Source organism: Equus asinus, chromosome 10, assembly GCF_041296235.1.
Source record: "Equus asinus isolate D_3611 breed Donkey chromosome 10, EquAss-T2T_v2, whole genome shotgun sequence".
Classification (NCBI taxonomy): domain Eukaryota; kingdom Metazoa; phylum Chordata; class Mammalia; order Perissodactyla; family Equidae; genus Equus; species Equus asinus.
The window spans coordinates 71,451,361-71,472,364 of NC_091799.1; positions in this window are offsets into that span (position 1 = coordinate 71,451,361).

A 21,004-nucleotide genomic window follows, 5' to 3' on the forward strand; every position below is an offset into this window, starting at 1 on the left:
CTTTTTGTTGTGATTGTAAAGGAAATGTATTCTTTATTTCTCTTTCTGTATTTTGTTGTTAGTATATAGAAATGCAACTGATTTTTGTATGTTGATTATGTATCCTAAAACTTTACTGTATTAGTTTGTTATTTCTAACAGTTTCTTGGTAGATTGTGTAGGGTTTTCTATATATAAAATCATGTCATCTACAAATAATGACAGTGTTACTTCTTCCTTTCCAATTTGGATCCCTTTGATTTCTTTTTCTTCTCTAATTGCTCTGGCTAGGACCTTCAATATTATGTTGAATAAGAGTGGCAAAAATGGGCATCTTTGTCTTGTTCCTATTCTTAGAGGGATAGCTTTCAGTTTTTCACTGTTGAGTATGATGTAGCTGTGGGTTAGTCATATATGACTTTATTATGTAGAGGTACTTTCCTTCTATACCCATTTTGTTGAGAGTTTTTATCATAAATGAATGCTGAATTTTGTTGAATGCTTTTTCTGCATCTATTGAGATAACCAGACAATTTTTAGTTTTCATTTTGTTAATGTGTATCATGTTGATTGATTTGTGTGTGTTGAACCATCCTCGCATCCCTGGAATGAATCCCACTTGATCTTGGTGTATGATCCTTTTAATATATTGTTGTATTCAATTTGCCAATATTTAGTTGAGGATTCTTACACTTATGTTCATCAGCGATACTGGCCTGCACTTTTCTTCTTTGTGTGTTGCCCTTGTTTTGATATCAGGGTAATGTTGCCTTATAAAATGAGTTAGAAAGCATCCCCTGCTCTTCAATTTTTTAGGAAGAGTGTGAAACGGACAGGTATTAAATCTTCCTTGAATGTTTGGTATAATTCACGGGGGAAGCCATCTGGTCCTGGACTTTTGTTTTTTGGGAGGTTTTTATTTACTGTTTCTATCTACTTACTAGTGATTGGTCTATTTAGATGCTCTATTTCTTCTTGATTCAGTTTTGGAGGGTTGTATAATTCTAAGAATTTATTCATTTCTTCTAGGTTATCCAATTTGTTGGCATGTAGCTTTTCAAAATATTCTCTTATAATTCTTTTTTTTCTGTGATATTTGTAATTTCTCCTCTTTTCTTTCTGATTTTATTGATTTGAGTCTTCTCTGTTTCTTTCTTAATGAGTCTAGCTAAAGGTTTGTCGGTTTTGTTTATCTTTTCAAAGAACCAGCTCTTAGTTTCATCGATCTTTTCTATCAACTTTTTAGTCTATTGCATTTATTTCTGCTCTGATTGTTTATTTTTATTTAATTAATTAATTTATTCATTTGAGGAAGATTAGCCCTGAGCGAACTGCTGCCAATCTTTCTCTTTTTGCTGAGGAAGACTGGCCCTGAACTAACATCCATGGCCATCTTCCTCTACTTTATATGTGGGACGCCTACCACAGCATGGCGTGCCAAGCACTGCCATGTCCACACCCAGGATCCGAACTGGCGAACCCCAGGCCACGGAAGCAGAACGTGCAAACTTAACCGTTGCTCCACTAAGCCGGTCCTTGCTCTGATTTTTCATGATTTTCTTCCTTCTACTGATTTTGGGCTTTGTTTGTTCTCTTTCTGGCTCCTTTAGGTGTAATGTTAGATTTTTTATTTGAGACTTTTTCCTGTTTCTTCAGGTAGGCCTGTATTGCTATAAACTTCCCTTGCAGTACTGCTTTTGTTGTATCCCATAGATTTTGGTATGTTGCATTTTTATTTGTCTCCAGGTATTTTCTGACTTCTCCTTTGACTTCTTTCTTGACCGAGTAGTCGTTCAGGAGCATTTTGTTTAATCTCCACATATCATGACTTTTCCAGTTTTAGAAGAGACCTTTTTAAAATAGCTGTTCTGTTGGGCCCAGCAATTTAAATTCAAAATGTTTCTCATCTTAATTCTCATTTTAAAGAAAGGATATGTAGAATGCTCATTAGTTCTTTCAGTTACCTCCTTTCTTCCACAGCAGCCCCGCAAGGTCATTGATGGCCACCATTAAGGCACTTTGAATCTTTTGTTCTCTCTACCTAAGCTTGCACCTCAGGTAGGATGGAATGAACATCTTTTGTCTTGGTTTTTCTTCTTCACCTGCCAAGAACAGTTCCCACTTCCTACAGAGGTAAAACTTAGTCCTTCCTACATGTCTATTTTCTGGACTCTTACTGCCTCTTGGCATGGGAAACTTCGTCACTACAATGGCTACTGCTGCCTCTTGTGAGGAGAAGTGAATACTTTACCCTTTTCACCTCAAATTTCCACTTTTCTATCTCCTTCTGTTTCTCGGAGAAGATGTACATCAGAGACATACTCCAGAAGGTGAAAGTGGTTATCTAATGTCAGGCACAAAAGCTATTGGAGCCACAGCAGATGAAGAGATAAAGAGGTGACAAAATATGAGGAAGGGTGTGTGGGGAGTTGCAGCAACTAATCACTTCCTTACTGGGGAATTGGTGGCTATTCTAGATACTAAGCAGGTTATGATCTTTGGAATCTTCCAATTCCTTCTGAGTTTTTGAGCTATTGCTAACTCTCTGCTATTTGAGTTTGTTCAATGCTTCTAATAAGTTAAAGAGCAGTCAGATCTGGCTTTCTGCTTATATGCTATTTTATAGCCACTTTTTCCCCCATATATTTCTTTTCTTAAGCTAATGTTAAAAATGAATTTTTATTTAAGAAATTAGTAACTGATGAGAGTGGATAGGGAAGCAAACATGAGAATGGAAAAAATAGCTCAGATATATGACAGGTGCCAGGGAAAAGCCAGACTGACATTGAAAAGAGGATATAGATAATCCAGGAGGATAAATAAGAAATTCAGCATAAGAGAAAATTTAGTCTTTGAAAACATTTCAGTGCTCCAGGAAAAATATTAATAATATCTTCCTGATATAGAATTTACAAAGGGTTTTGCATGATTATCTCATTTGACATTCTGGATAATAGTGCAACTCAGTCATCATTCTAATTTAAATATGAAAAAATCAAGGATTTTGTGATCTGACAAATTCAAAGGAATAAAAATGTCCAAGGACAATGACTCAAACTCAAGTCATGTGACTTCAAGGACATGCTTATACTGCTACATTCCAATGATGAAATAGGAACCATGTGATCAGATCTTCAGTCTTGGAACTGGGATGGAAGAATGCACTCTGGATGCCTAATAATTTGCAGTAGTTACTTTAGTTTTCAAAGCTGCATCTTATCTACTCCATGATGCTACGTAAATATAAGTCAGCTAAGCATTGCTAAATGGCTAACATGCCCAAAGCCCCATAAATGGAAAAATCCTTTATATCTAGGTTTTGAATATTCTTTGTTGTGCTGGTCTGTATTTCAACAACCATGATTATGTTTTAACTAAACCCTTACAGAAGGGAAAGTCATGGAAAAGGTAAAAAGCTGGAGGTGGAAGTAGTTGTGTAGTGCACCCTGCCAGGCAACCAATATGAGTTCTATTTATCTATTTCTGATTGATTATTTGTGTGTATGTTTGTATATATACCTGTATATCCATGCATATGTGCAACTGAGGGAATCACTTTGCTCAAAAATACGTAATGATATTATAGAATCTCTGAGTTGGAAGGAACCTTAGAGATTGTAAAAAATACAGATTAGAAATATTGCTCCTTCCAAAGGTATACCACTTTTTAAAGTGTTATTATTGGAAATCTTTATTGGCATCAGCTTTCCTACACCGAGTTGAAAATCTGTCTCAGTATAACCCAAATGTTCCAGTTGGGCCTAGAGGACTACATACTCTGTCGACAGCTCTTCAGATACTTGAAGATTCTTATCATTCACTGACTCTTATAAGATTTGCCTTCTTCAAGGAAAATATTCATTGTTCTTTCAATCATTTAAAATATGAAACAGTTGTCCTTATATAGATTTACGCCATGTTGTTGAAGCCTCCTTCAAACATGGTTTTTATCTTAATGACAATGATATGCATGTGTTCAATTTGATTCAGCATTCAGTAGAATCACTTCTTGCCTTTTAAAAAATGGATTTAGGGGCTGGTCCAGTGGTGCAGTGGTTAAGTTTCCACGTTCCACTTTGGTGGCCTGGGGTTTGCCAGTTCGGATCCCGGGTGCAGACCTATGCATTACCTGTCAAGCCATGCTGTGGCAGGCATCCCACATATAAAATAGGGGAAGATAGGCATGGATGTTAGCTCAGGGCCAGTCTTCCTCAGCAAAAAGAGGAGGATTGGTGGCAGATGTTAGCTCAGGGATAATCTTCCTCAAAGAATAAAATAAAATAAAATATTAAAAATTTAAAAACTGGATTTAGCTCTTGGGGCAGCTATGACTCAAGACTGATGTTTATTGGATTATGCTTAAGGGAACTCTTATATCCTTAGGACCTGAACTGCTAAGTCATTCAATACTTATACAGTTGTTGTGAGCTTAAAGTCACTTTCCATTTAATACTTATTAATTCCCATCTTTGAAATTTCAGCTCATTATTTCAGTCTGCCCAGAATTTATGGAATTTGGATTCTGTCATCTCCTGAGCTGGCTTTCCCATCCCTATTTATGTCATCTTCAAAATTTATGAGAACGCATTCTCTATCTTTGTTTTTTGTGGTACATGGGGTAATGCCCAAGTCAAGCTTTTCTTGGCTTACCTCAAGAAATAACCATATCGAGTTGCAATCAATATTGGAATCAAAACTCTCTGGGTAATATAGTTTAACCAACATCAAATCCACCTAACGGTACTGTCTTCTGGACCAAATTCCCCATCCATTTAATAAAAATATTGTGGTAATGGCTGTATTTATCTAACACTAACCACTCTGCTTTTATTTGATAATGGAATGGTCACATTCTTTAAAGCAGGGCAGTTTTGTCTAGGAATATGTTTTCTTAGCTAGAGAGTATATTTCCTAGCCTCCACTGCAATTTATGTGGCCGTGTGGCTATAGCCTGGTCAGTGGAATGGGAGTGAAAATAATCTGTATTTTTCCCTTCTCTTCCCACTTACTGGGAGATGGCAGCTAATGGAGCCATGATTTGGATCTCATGGAAGCCACATGTCAGTGATGACAGTTTTTCCACATCAGCTCTGCATTAGCTATCTTTATATTTTTAAGTCACTTTAATACAGTTGCTTAACTAATATATATAATAAGAGAGGGAGAAAAATTATCAAATGTCTTATAGATGCACTCTTTTTCCATCTTCCAATTGAGTAATCTTATTATTCAAGAATAATTGATGCTAGTAGGCACTTGTTTTACATGATACTTCAGAAAGTGTTGCCTACCAATCATTCATAACTTGATGTCTGTGAATATAACCAGAAATCCAAATAAATACATTCTTGACATTAGCAGAGCTCAGAATTTAGATTGCAGGTGAGTTGGATGAGCACAAAAGATTTTGTTTTAGAGTATGGAGCACTTGGTTAAGAGTAGCCTTAGGTGGAGTTGGTGGTTTGAGCAGCTACCGTAGGCCCCTCTCAGGGATCTTTGTGTCTGAAAGGCAGCAAGGCAAGTGCTCAGCAAAAGAAAAATGAGTAGGTTTAAAAGCTAACTCTGGCTCTGGTGCAATTTTGATAAGTGATCTATTTGCCAGGATTGTGTTTTGGGAACACATCTCAAATGTAGGGAAACGTAGGTTTTCAGGGCCTGAGGAAAGCCACTGGGAAAACCTTGCAGGCTGGAAAACTTAGTCTATCCCAGCTCAGCCTAGGCCCTTTCTCCAGTAGATATATAGTGCTGTCTACTCCACACGTATGCACAGTTTGAATGGAAAGAGGGATATGGGGAGAGAAAGAAAGCAGAAGCAACAACAACAACAAAACAATGAACAGAAGGGTGAGATATCCACTACACATTTGCTACTGGAGGGAATTTCATATTCCCTTACTTATATGACTCCTCACCTTAATTTTTCTCCTCTATATCCTCTTCTCTATTTTAGTAAAGATGGGCACTTCAAATTTCCCTTTTTAGTGATCCAAAAAACTTATCCTGATGAGTATTAAGGAGAAGCTATTGCCTGAGATTGTTGAAATTACTTCAGTGCATTTCTGACAATGTTACAGAAATAGAATTCATAACTATGCAACTGGAATAAGAAAGCAGGCAATACTATTCCATTCTAGTGGTGACGTGTAATGTATTACCATGATAAAAGTCTCCAATATTAACACATCGTTTTGAAAAAATAAGAGTGTTTGGTTGAACTATAAGCAAAATAAATTTTACCTGAAATATATGATGCTTCCACCCACACCCCGCACCCCCCACATCCTGCCTTCTGAAAACATCTGTTATTGAAAGAGCTTGCCAAAAATGTCACTGCCAGATTTTGCTGGACATGGGCTCTGATCATTTCCAAATGACAGAAAATCAGCTGTGGGATTTATGCGCTAAGTAATCATTAACCATGGGCCCTGCATTGACTGGGTGGAAAATATAATGTTCTTAATCTGCCTGATCTGAAAGGTCAAGCTGTGCCCCATGCTGCCTGCTCCCAGGGATTCAATACCAGCCATAATGATTGCAACAATAAGACAGATTTGCCCTGAAAGATAATACATACCTGTGCCAGTGGCTAGAAGTACAAGCACCCATGTGAATATTTTCCATGTTAGAGTTAAAGCATCAATAATGCTTTTTCATATGTATGAAAATCATGAGGAAACACTCAAACATTAGCTTTATGAAATAAAAGAAGTGAGTGTGCCAGTATTAGTCAGTACAGAAGCCACAATTTGCTTTATCTTATTTCTTTTCTAATTGAATGTCTACTTTAATGATATACTCATATATCCTCACTAGGTAAAAATATTTCCCAGATTCTCCTCAATATGTTTTCCAAACATTTATTAAACTAATGAAATTAAAAAACCAGAATTTACCTAAAATTCCTATTTTAATATCTATTGCCAGCAAAATATCTAAGTTTTTAATTCTTTTGTTTAAATTCAGATATTAATCATTAAACATGTAATGTTTTGGGACTTCTGGTTTCCCGTCATCGTGTAAGGAGCTTACTCCATCCTAACAACAAGGAAAAGGCTGAACAAACTGAAAAATCAACAACTCCTTTTAGATTCATCAGAGAAGGAGATCACAGAGCAAATTGCTTTCCCCAAAATTGGAGACAGATTGACCGGTGAATACAGGGAATCACAGGTTACCTGAGCAGAAACTCACAAGCAGAAATTTCCATAGGATTGGAAGCTCAGTGTGGACAAATCTGAGAGTTAAAAACTCCAGTGGGACATAGTCTTAGGTGACCCCCACACTTTAATGAATTTTAGTGAGATGCACTGGTGGAGTTCACAGTCCAGGGGCACAGGCTCACCAAAAGACTGGAGTCCGATCATAGAACTATGGAATGCTTCCCCTCCCCCCAGGACATACCATTACATTACTGAAGTCCTATTACCACAGTTCCTTTTACCCAGTACTTCGTGTCCACCTTTCAACAAAAAATGACAAGGCATAATAAAAGGTAAAAACACAGTTTGAAGAGACTGAGCAAGCATCAGATTAGAGTGAGATATGGCAGGAACATTGGAATTACCAGACAAAATCTAAAACAACAACAACAACAACAAAAAACCTATGATAAGGGCTAGGGGCTTTAATGGAAAAAGTAGATGAGATGCAAGAACAGATGCTTAATGTAAGCAAAGAGATGGGAATTCTAAGAAAGAATAAAAAAGAAATGCTAGAGATCAAAAACACTGTAACAGAAAGGAACAATGCCTTTGATGAACTCATTGGGAGACTGAGAAAGGCTGAGGAAAGAATCTCTGAGCTTGAGTATATGACAATAGAAACTTCTAAAACTGAAAGCTGAAGAGAAAAAAGACTGAAAAAACCCAGAACAGAATATCCAACACTTGTGAGATAGCTACAAAAGGCATAACATATGTGTAGTGTGAATACCAGGAGAAGAAAGACAGAAAGGAACAGAAGTATTATTTGAAGCCATAGTAAATGAAAATTTCCCAAATTAATGCCAGACATCAAACCACAGGTCCAGGAAGCTTAGAAAATACCAAGCAGGATAAACGCCAAAAATCCCAAATAAAACAAAACAAAACAAACCTACATCAAGGCATAGCATCTTTAAATTTCAGGAAATCAGAGATAAAAAAACCTTGAAAGAAGCCAGAGGAAAAACTATCTTACTTATAGAGCAGCAAAGGTAAGAATTACTTCCAAAGAAACAATGCAAGCAAGAAAAGAATGGAGTGAAGTATTTAAAGCGTTGGGAGAAAAAAGCCACCAACATAGAATTCTATACGCCATGAAATTATCCTTCAAAACTGAATGAGAAATGAAAACTTTCTCAAACAATCAAAAATTGAGGGAATTTGTTAGGAGCAGACTCGCCTTGCAAGAAATGTTGAAAGAAGTTCTTCATAGAGAAGGAAAATGATATGTCAGAAACCAAAACATACAAAAAGAAAGGAAAGGCATCAGAGAAGAAATAAGTGAAAATAAATGAAGGTAAAACAAAAACTTTTATTTTTATATTCTTAGTTGATTTCCCAGGTAACAGTTTGTTCAAAATAATAGTAGCAAAATTTATTCAATTGCTTAAATATTTATACATAATATATGCTTATATATACGTATATATGTATATATAATATATGTGTGTATGCTTATATATATATATATATATATATATACATAAGGATATATAAGCATGTGTATATGCTTTTGTATGCTAACATACATGGCAACAAGCCACACTGGTCTAGTGGTTAAGACTCGGTGCTCTGGATTCATTTCCCTGCCAGGGAACCACACCACCCATCTGTTGGTTGTCACACTGTGGCAGCTGTGTGTTGCTGTGATGCTGAAAGCTATGACACCAGTATTTCAAATACCAGCAGGGTCATCCATGGTGGACAGATTTTAGCAGAGCTTCCAGATTAAGACAGACTAGGAAGAAGGACCTGGCCACTCACTTCTGAAAAAAATTGGTCATGAAAACCCTATGAACATCAGTGGAGTATTGTCTGATACAGCACTGGAAGGTGAGAGGATGGTGCAAAAACACCATGCATCCTTGTGCTCTGCTGTACACAGGGTCGCTAGGAGTTGGAATCAACTAGATGGCACTAACAACAAATGCTTATGTATAAGTGAAATGAATGACAGCAATGATATAGGGATGGCAGGGAATAATTAGGAATATTTTGTTATTATAAGGTACTTACACTACCCATGGAGTGGTATAATGTTATGTGAAAGTACACTTGAAATTTGTAAATGCATGTGGCAAACTCTAGGGTAAATATTGAAGAATATTTTAGAATAAGCATAATTGATATGCCAAGAAAGGAGGGAAAATTGATTGTATAAAATGCTCAATTAAAACCATGAAAAGCAGAAGTGTGGAAGATAAAAATAAAAGCAAAGAACAAAGGCAAATAAAAAATGAAAAATATTATAGGTATTAATCCAACCGTATCAATAATCACTTTAAATGCCAATGGTATTAATACACCAATTAAAAGACAGAGATATATGTGTCAACAGGCAGATGACATTATTGCCAAATGTCCATGGGAGGAAAAGATGGACAAAAAGATTAGAAACAGACACCTCTTGGGTATATCGAACAAAATTTACTTGTCTAAAAGAAACATAAAGAAGTCAGCACAATTAGTATATACACTAGTGAGATCGTCAATAGCCTCACTGATAGGTAGAAATCTGGAGAGGATAACTTCTGCAGTAGATTAAACATAGTCTAATTCTTCTCCCTTTAAATGTGGGCTGGTCTTAATGACTTTCTTAATTAATAATACAATATGACAGGGACTTTCAAGGCAAAGTCATAAGAAACCCTGCACCTTCTGACTAGGCCTCCTGGAACACTTGTTCTTAGAGCTCAGCTTTCAACAGTGTGAGGAGAACTCCCAGCCTACAACTCTGGCTGAGTTCCCGGCTGACAGACAACTGCAACTTGCCAACCTTGTGCATGAGCCATTTTAGAAATGAATCTTTCAGTCCCAGTCAAGCCATTTCAGCTGATGCTCACAGAGAAGAGATGCGCCACCCTGCCAAGTCCTGCCCTAATTGTAGATTCATGAGCAACATAAATGATTGTTGTTGCTTTAAGCCACAGAGTTTTGTACTGGTTTGACATTTAGTCATAAATAACTGGAATGACTTCTAAGCGAGGCCTCCTATAAACATAAACTTCTACTTCCAGACTTTTGACCCTTCTGCACATAAAGCTGGAGTAGTCCAGTACATATCCTTGCCTGGACAAATGCTGCAGACACTCTCATCTGAACCAGGTTCACCTCCTCAACTTCGGAGTTATCCAAATACAACGTGACACAGCCTGCAGAATTAGAACAGGTGTCATTTATTAGATAACTTTGGGAGTCACGCCTCTGGGCTTATTTCACAGTACCAGATACAAATCCCCATTGATAGGCACAATTTGGGGAACTTTCAAGTAAGGCAGAGTTATCACTGCCAAAGATTTGCCTGTATTGAAGCTAAGTCCTAAAGCTTCATTTGCTATGATCTTCAAGTCTGACACCTCACTTTCAGCCATCACTTTAGGTCCTTCCAAAACCATTTCAAATACTGAGCATTTGATGATCTGCTGTTTCATCCACCAGCAGGCCATTCATGAGGGAAACCAAGAAACAGTACAAAGATGAAGCAACAGGAAGCATAATTTTAGCACCAAACTATTGCACCTAATAATTGATTATCTTTTTCCTTAGACACTATCCTTCTGCGGCTATGTATTCAACATCAGATCTTCAGAATAGCTGTTTCAAACAGTAAACTTTCAAGAGAAGTGATTATGTAAAGCTACATAAAATCCAAATTTTGTAAAAGATTTGTAAACCTCTCTGCAACCCAAATAAACTTATTTAATTAAATCAGTTGCTCTTTCATGACTAGCGTCTTTTCCATGAAACAACTAAAGGTTGGTGATTTGGAACCCTTCAATCAAGAAGAGCATCTGGTTTTTCTGGTTAGATTCTTGCCTCTACTATCACTGCCACTTCTTCGATGAATTGAGATGGAACATTTGGGATATCTGGCCTGATATGATGATCCAGAGAGGGAGAAGTAACATCTTAGCTAACCCACTCTAAAATAATAATAGTGGATAATTTTAATATACTACTCATTATGAGCCAGAAATTCTTTCAAATTCTTCACATGATTAACTCAACAAACTATGAGGTTAGGTTCTATTACTATCCTCATTTTATAGATGAGGAGATTGAGGCACAGAGATACTAACAAAATTGCTCACTGTCATGTAGATATTAATTATGGCAGCTGGTATAGGAGGTGAGGCAGTTCAGCTTCAGATTCTGTGCTCTTAACCTCTACTCTTAGGATCCTATTGAAAGATGAATGTGTGTGTGTGCGGAAAATGGTGAAGCTTGTATCAGTCTGTGTGTCTGCAGTATGTGAGAAAGATAGATACAGAGAAAGGGGGACAGATGAGGATAAGAAGTTTTGTTTGATTACTGAAAAAGAAAAGGAAAGATAAATAATAATGTAAAAATAATCTAGAGTGTGGACCACATATTTAAGTCTATGCTCTCAAACATTTTCTGTGTACCATAGAATCTTATGATTTAAAAACTATATGTGTTGCTTTCTGGGAAGAAGACAAGGAAACACTATTATCATCGAACACTATTTTTTTGAGGACTTGCTGCACACTAGAGGTTGTAGGAAAAAGGCGATTTGCAAGTGCTTACTCAAAAATGGCTGACAAACTCAGTAACAACCAAATCACAACCTGAGTTCCAAAGCCAAGGAAAACCTAGGCACCAAGGGAAAGATAGAATTGAGGCACTGCAAGGCTGCAACAATTTAGGAAGGCTTTGTAGAGAGGTGGGTCAGGTTGAGGTAACAAGCCCAGAAATCATTTGGGGATGTTAATCCATCAAGGACTGTGCAGGGTGGCCTCTTTTCAGCCTGGCTTGCTAAAACAAAGCCCAGAGAAGCAAGTGCCTTGCAGGCAGCCAGCACCAAGGAGAGAGCCAGACAGGCGGGCCATCCAAATGAGAGTTCCTCAGTCCCATGGCGTCTTGGCATGGTCCCATAAACAACAGTTGACTATTGCCAGGAAAAAGTTCAGGAAACCCCACCAGACCCCTGGGGAAGATGAATGGCTTCTTTCCAAGAAAGCTCAGGATGTAGTTCTTATTTCACCCCTCCATGAGAAACATGAATTCTCCCAGACAGTAATGGTCTCTCTGCCTTTTTTAATCTGCTTGTTTGCAACTTAAAATTGATAATGAAAAAGCAGTTGTCTTGAACCTTCCTATAAATGTAAAGGAATGGAAACATTAGTTCCATGTAACATTTCTGTTGATTATGGCATATCCATTAGCAGATGGATTATGGCTTCCTCAATCTTTATGCTGTTTGGTGTAGCTAGGCTTTTTTTTTTTTTCCTTTTAATTCCTTTCTCATTGAACTAGTGAAAAGCACAAGATAAAAGTGTAAAATAAAAATGTGTATATTAAATTAATGCTGAAATAAGACATTTTCAAAAAGATGAGCTAAAGGAAAAGAGGCCTGAATAGAATCAGACACATGCACATATGCACACGCGTGTCCACACACACACACACACGCATACAATGGCATCCTGATCATCACATACCCAAGCAAAACCATATAAATTCTATTAAAATATTTTGCTATATTTATGGATTTTCTCATAAGTGTAGAATGAATAAACTGATAAAAATGTCATAAGGTGAGTTCAGTGAGTTTGGTGAGAATTCAGAAATCATCTCAAAAGCCTAGAAATGAGGGTAGGAATAATGAAAAGTAGGTAAGGGAAGGAACTGAACGTTTGGTCAGCTAATTTTGTCTCAGTCTCGATTACTGGAACTCTCTCATCTCTCCTGGCAGCTTTGTTAACCCAAGTTCACAAACCCTGCATCTAAATGCCATTTTATCTTCACTGATGGAAGGGGGTGGTATATGCAGAATTGGGACAATATTTTTCCCCACTAGTAAATAAATTGAAGATTTTTAAAAAGACTCATGTACTGTTCAGTTCCTTCATTTGTAGAGAATGAGACAGTTCTTTGGAATACACTGGTACTATCGTCAGCAAGTAAACTGTAGGACTTTCATTGCCATTTGGACACTGAGCTACCGATATTCCAGTGACTGTAAGATAATGTCTGCATATCAACCTAGATTTTAGAAAACGCACTAAGAACCAAGAAAAGAAATAAATTTGTGTATGTGAAGCACTCTTTAAACCTAATGTATTCTTGAACACGTTTTTTTCTATTGATCTGTATGTTTGGAGTACAGCTGGCAGGTAGGAAAATATGGCACCTATTAAACACTTACCTGCTTACATGCACCATCTTTATACAAGAACAATAATTGCTCTTTCATATTGACAAGCTGTATCTGAGTTCTTGAAAGAGTGGAAAATCTTGGCTTGGAGTACAAGCTGCTTTATCTCTCCCTCTGATATGTATTACTCTGTGTATACTCTCTGATGTAAAGACTCTAGTAAAAGTGCTAGAAAGTTCTGATTTAAAGATTTTTTAAAAATTAATTCATCAAATTACATCTTTCTAAGCACTATCCATCCCATCCCATGTATCAAATGAATTGTATTTTGGTTTACTACTCTTAGCCGTTGATTACATTGGAATCAGAAGTGATTCATTTCCCTCTATCTCTGTAAACATGGAAAGTAATTGGACGCTATATTGGGTTGAATTGTGTCCCCTCAAAAGATTTTGAAGTCCTAACCCCAAGTATCTGTGAATGTGACCTCATTTGGAAATAGGGTATAAGTAGAGACCTACTAAGTAGGTCTCTTAAGTCCTGGCCTGGGAATTGTTCAAATCTTTTGTTCTCTTCAGTAATTTTGTGCTCATCCCTCAATAAAATTTGACTATGCATCAGGGCCATGTGACACAGAAAGACAAAACATATAATACCTTCCCATATATTCTTTGATTGATACTGTAATTAATGAAAACTCTTTATGTCAGAGAAACTGGGTGGTATACTAGAGACAGATTTATAATATTTATATACTTGTTATTCCCAAAATATCTTGAACATTTAAGGGCAGTGACTATATCTTCATCTTTGTCTCCCTCATATTAACATGCATTAGTATTTTTAAAATGCTGGATGAATAACTAAGTCTTGGACCTGAAGTTAGAAGAACAGAGTTTGTATTCAGGCTCTGCCTCATTGTTGACTGTCTTACCTTAAACGTTGGAGATAAATTTTAGGGAAGACATTTAATCTGTCTCAATTTGTTTTCATTTCTATAACATCAATAATGTTGACCTATTTGCCTCATAAGGTAGGTTCAAAGAGATTATCCTTTTCTTATAAGTATCTCTAAATTTCAGGCTATTTTCTTAAAGAAATTTGACAGTTATTGTTGATCTTATTACTGCCAACTGATGTTTAAGAATACAAAGAAATAATTTTGAAACTTGTTGAAGAGATAAGACATACACAAAAAAGATATACCTAATAATACATATTTAGCTAGATTGAGAATCAAATATACAAAGGCAGCGAGTGGTATAGGATTTCAAAATAGAGGACCATTACCCACTCTAGTGCATTCTGGAAAATTCTTATAAGAATGCTAGGAGGTAAACTGGGTCTTGAAATAAGGACAGAGGCTGGAAAAATGAAGAGAACAGAGAACATTTTTGACAAGCAAAGAAGTAGAAATAGAGTCAGAAAGTTGGGGGATTTTCAGTGCGTATAATGAACTATGAAGATATCAACTTGACTAGACTATGAATGATTTATATATGGTATTATTAGAGAATGAAGTTTCTAGAAAAGTAGTCCATAGAGTCAGGAACATAGAGGGTCTTAAATGCTGGGCTAACGACATACCAAACAGTAATAACGGAAGTTGCAGACTTTCTGAATAGGTGTAGCACAAACAACTCAATCATCTATAAAGACCCTATTTCCAAATAAAGCCACATTCACAGATACTGGGGGTTAAGATCTCAATTTTTTTTTTTTTTTTTTTTTTGTATTTCACAAGACCTGTATATCACCAGTCAGCCCCAGGCAGGTTGGCACTGAAATGCACATGCTAACACCTGTTCCCCCGGGGGAAAACCTACAAGCCCCGCATCTGGGTGAAGCTAGCAGCCGGTAGGCTGCGGAATTCTCCAACAGGTGCGTTTCTCTGCACTGCCTCACGCCCACGCGGACCCCAGCAGGCAAAAACAGCCGCCCACATCCACGTGCCCCCCGGGTGCCTGGCCCACACGCCCGGAAGGGCCCTAGAGGTGATGCTCCCTGGGACCCCACTTCTAGACAGTAAAGACGCCCTCCGTCCGCAAAGAGCTCCTTGGTGATCCCTCTGTGCATCTCTCAGCCCAGGACAGTGAGGAGTGGACGGTTGCCTCCGGTTCCCAGCCTAGACCTCCTACGCACCCGCCCTCAGGCGCAGAGCACTTGAGAGACACTCCCCTAATCATCACCCACCTGCATGTTGGGCCTTGAAATCTTTTGAGGGGACACAGTTCACCCATGATGACATCCAATTACTTTCCATGTTTACAGAGACAGTTGGAAATGAATCACTTCTGATTTCAACATAATCTACAGCTACAGAAATAAAATTCAGCTTTCCTGTCTTCAATAATTCATCCCTTCACTCAACTTCGTTAGCATCCTTTCTTAAATTGAGTCTCTTCACCCAAGTAATTGCTAAGGTCAAACAGAAAATCCTCAGGGTGGTATACCAAGTGTGGCACTCTTCCATAGATGAAAACATTTGCTTCCATAGGGTTAAAGGAAGAGCTCACAGAATGCGAAGATGGTATTCTTATTTTGTAAGGCCAGACACATTCAATGCTTTCCACTTGATTTACACTGCTTTCAGTGTCAAAGATTGATCTGAATTATATGCTGTTGTGTCTGACCACAAGGAGCTTCTTGTGCTACACTTGGGTGGACATTCTTGATTTTCCTCACAGTTGTTACAGATAAGAGATACAACAGCACAACTGAATGTACTTCATGATAGCATGCTGTAATAGAAATCTAATAAGTTGATCAACCTTCAGAAGTCAGAAATGACCACCACAAAAAAACAGTTGGCAGAGTCATTATCTAAACAATGTAAGTAGTTATATGTAAGCCATGGGGTATTGAGCGTAATAGCCCTGTCTAGACTCAGCACTTGCATAATGGTTTATTGCTGTTTTTTCTGCACCAGCTGGTTAAGCAAGTTGCTGATGACCTCCTTAATGGGCACCTCCATGACATAACCAGAACCAGAAAAATCTTGGCATTCTTAAAGTAGAAGATTTGAGAAATCTTACTTTTCAATCTTTTGAAGTAATTAGAATAGCTTGGTTTATATTGGCAAAGAGAAAGTCCTTTAATGAAAGTCGTTAGATAAATACTGCCTCATCATTTCCTGTCAGTGTCAAAGGAAAATCAATAGTAAGTCAACGAACATAGACACCCATATATTGCAGGATGCTCTTATAGAAGAACAATACATGAGGTGAAGTCGGAAGATTATGAACTTTAGTGTCAGATTAGATGTGGGTTTGAATCCTGATTCAGGTATTTGCTAAGTGGTATGATCCCAAAGTCACACTCCAAACATATGAAAAATAAAGAAAATGCCTCCACCATAGAATTCTGCGGATCAAATGACAGAAAATATGTAAAGATGCTAGAACAATAATAATCATAGGTAAGAATTCAATAAATGGCAGCTATTACTTTTATGAAAAGAGTGAACCACATATTGAATTTTTTCTCCTTTTAAGTTTGACATGACAATATTTTTGGAAAAACACATTTAAATGTTCTTACTGAATCTAGGGTTTTTCCTCTATTTCTACTGTCTTCTAGTTGCTCTTATCACATCCATGACCTGGTTTCCTAACAGAAAATAACAATATGTTTTCAGTAAACTTCATACTGGCTACTTTTGTTTTTTAGGTTATCAGTGTCTTAGGTTGGGTTCCCCAGAATTAGACTCTGAGAATAGGAGTGTTCAGTGCTCCCAGGAGAAAGTGGTAAGGAGCTGTGGGACGCAGGACATGGAAGGAGAGAGAAGAGGTTAAGAAGAGTGCTATGTCAGGCAAAATCCTGTGTATAATCACTTTAGGCAGATCCCACAGGAGAGCTCTGAAATAGAAGTTGGGCCTGAGCATTGTCCCCAACTTAGACAAAGAAGCTGGCCTTCCTTCTCCCTCGCCAACTAGTCATTGACTAAGGCAACGGGGGCAGTGGTATAAGGAACGCAAGGGGAACTGGAAGCAAGCCTGCAGTATTCCTTGCAAATATATCCTGCAAAATTTAGCAGAGAACTTTTTCTACTCTTGTTTATACTACATATACATTGAAGGAATGCCTAGAATGTATATATAAACACACACACAGTTAGGGACTTCCATTCTTCAATTTCTACAACTTCAGCTTCTACAATTTCTTCAACTTCAATTGCTACATCAGAAATTAGAAAAATGAAGCCTTGGCTCATATATTTCCTAGTGTCAGGTCTGGGAAAAGAAGCCAGCATTCCTAATGCAAATAACTCTTCTAACTCCTCTGAAAGGTTTCTTTTATCTTCAACAGGAATTATAATGTCATCTAGCACTAATCATAGAAAAAAAAAATGACAGACAATATCTAAAAACGCAAAGCAAACTAAGGCAATTTATTAAATGTATGTAGGGACAGTACTAAACTTTTGTCATCATAACATTGTTTCCCCCTTAATTAAGTTTAAATAGAAATGACTTGCTGAACTGTCTATTTCTGCCAGGTAATTTACAGGATATATAATATAAACTGTTATTAATACAACAATTAAAGTCAAGAAAAAGATTTTCACGATAAATCATTACAACTCACTTATTTTTGGCAAAAAAAAAATTAAATTTATGAAGGCTTTTGTTCAAACCCTTGTGAAAAATGGATCTTTTTGTAAGAAAGCCTCTTAGTTTGTAATGGTTAACTGATTCTTATTTGTCTCATGTACTTTGTTCCAAAAGTAGAAGAATTTTATTTAATAACTAGGTAGCTAACCACTCTTACAGAATTGTTAAAATTGATATTTTACAATCTTACAACATTCCACCTCTCCCCAAACAAGAAAACTAGAATGAAAGATAATAAAAACTGCACACACAGTCTTTTTAAGCAAGATGTGCAGGACCTTATTATGTCTACAATTATGGGTCCTGTATTTTCCCTCTTCTATTTATTATTTTCTCTTTGGTTCAGGATTGTATACATGACTTTCCTCCTAGATACCTATAAAAAACTACTAAATGCTCTCAACTCCCAGCCTTCCTTTCTCCAGTTTTTTCTGATGTTGCCAGCAAGTTAATCTTTCTTAAGCATGGCTTCCAACACATCCTTCCTTTGCACTAAAACTCTCAATAGCTCCCCACTGCTCACCCTCACCCAACATTTAAAGTCTTCTATGATCACATCCCCTTATCTACTCTTTCAGATTTACCTTCCACTTCTTTTTGTTCCAGTTATTTAGTAGTATATGAAAATAATCCTGTCTTTCCCACCTTTCTTCCTTTGTTCTCACCAAACTGTCTCCACTCTGATCACCGCCTATTAATATTGTACTCAGTCCGTAATATTCCAAAATGTGGTTGTTTCTGACTGTGGTGATTTTTATTGTTGTTTTTGTGATTTTCTGTACCTTCTAAGATTTATATGAGGAGTATGTGTTTCTTTATATTCAGAGTAGAACAGTAAAACTTATACACAATATCAGTCTTTCAAGAAGTGTCTCTTGTATCCCTGCCTTCCTGTAGCCTTCATTCATCCTCTCAGGTAGACCCTCTCCATTCTGTTCTCTTAACACCCCGCCCTCCCCATGCCCCCTGCTGCCTTACCCTACGAGGCTCTCTCCATCCTCCATGTTGCATTGCAGTGCAGATGCACTTCATCTCCATCACTGGGAGGTGAATTTCTCCAGGAATTCTCTTCTGCTGTAGGGCTTGGTTTGTTCTAAATGTTCAGCATTTAACTCTCATGTTAGTTTTTAGCTAAATGTGAATAAAAGAGAAGATTCTCAGAAGCCTCTTGATTTATATAATTTCCAGAAAATAGCTTTCAAATGTAACATTTTTTTCCCTAGTGAAAGTATAAATCAAGCAAGAGATCTCAAGTCTCCTTGAAAGAAAAGTACTAGTGCTGGGCTCAGGAATCAGACTCCTTATTAGATTATGCTATGTACTAGTTCTGCAATATTGGGCCAATAACTTAAACTTTTGATACCTCAGATAAATCATCTGTAAAAGAAAGATAACGTCAGCACCTATTCTTGAGAGTTATAGTGAGGATTAAACGAGTTGATACACTTAAACCTCTTAGACCAGTACTGTCGTGTGGTAAGTTTCCACAAATACTAGGTATCATTACTGGGAAATAACCTTGCCCTATGTCATTGCAGCATGAATTACAAATTATGAAGCAAAACATTAACACACTGAATTAGAGAGTTCCTAAACTTGCATAATCATAGCATTCTTATTGTGCTTATATCCTGCAAAAACAGCCTGCAAAGTTTAGTGCCAACATTATATAGAATAAAGGGGAGGAAAAAAACACTCAGTATTTTATGTAACTCGACTATATGACTTCCCACTACCCAATGTGAAAAATTGACAGTTATGTTCATGGTCTTTTTTTCCTCCAAAATTAGTACGCCTTTATTATCTTTGCTGATTATAAATATAATAAAAGCTCTTTGTAAAATAGTTTAATAATATAAAAGTGTATAAAGCAGTACAGAAAAGTATTCCATGCCAAACTAAGTGTATAACTGTATCTATATTTCTTATACACACAACACACGAAACAGTTCTAAATATATTTTTTGTAGACTATTTTCTACTTTTATTTCTTTTTTATTGACTATATATCATTAACATCTTTCTATGTCAATGCAAATGGGTCTATCTCATTCTTTTGAATGCCTCTATATTCATTAAATAAATGACCAGTATCATATTGATAGAGGTTTAGGACATTATCCAGTTGTTTGTTGTTATAAGCAATGCAATAAACAATCTTCCACCTAGATTTTCTGGGTGCATTTTTCAATTAATTCCTTGGGATAGATCCTAGTATTGGACCAGATGGATCAAAGGACATGCATATTTAAAATGTTAATAGACAAGCCAAATTGCCTTCCAGAAAATTGGACCAATTCATACCTCTAGCAACAATGTGTAGAAGTCTCCATTCTCCCACTTTTGATTACATTGGCTATTATCATTATTAACCATTTTACAAATCTGATTATTTGGTAATCTTCTATTTTAATGGATCATTTGCATTTTTTTCTTTTGTGAAATGCCTAATAAATCCTCTGTTCCTTTATCAGAATATTAACCCCAAAAGAACACAGATTGAATATATTGATTGTTCTGGATATATTTATCTTAGAAATTAATTCTAATTCCTACCTCCCATAAACACAGATGCATTTTAAGGAGTATTTGCATTTATTTTCCACTTCGTATTCTTAGACATTTACTCAACCATCATGTTGTCTTTTTCACTCCAATAAGACCGTCTCCCAAGTCCCTCACTGTGTCAAGATGATATTCTTGATAATGGCAAAGAAATCCGAAGAACACAGCTTTTTCATCTCAGATATAATATTGCTAATATAAAAGAACTATCTCCTTTCGTTAACAGTCTCGGCCATGTGAAGCTGTGATGTTGCAAAGAAGATTCTCACTGTCCAATATTTAGAGAATATTCCCGTTGCTATTTGTAATAAGGTATACAAACACAAATTATGTTAGGATACAAGCTTAAAGGGTTAGCAATGTTTTTAAAACAGTTGTCAGACTCATGTGAAACACCTGGTGAAACGTGAACTTTTTGCTTGAATAGTTCTAGCACTAGTACTGCACAAATACTAGGAAGTATTACCCTTTGTCTAAAAATTTGCATTCTCTATAGAAGGAAAATAATCATAGATGATCCATCATTA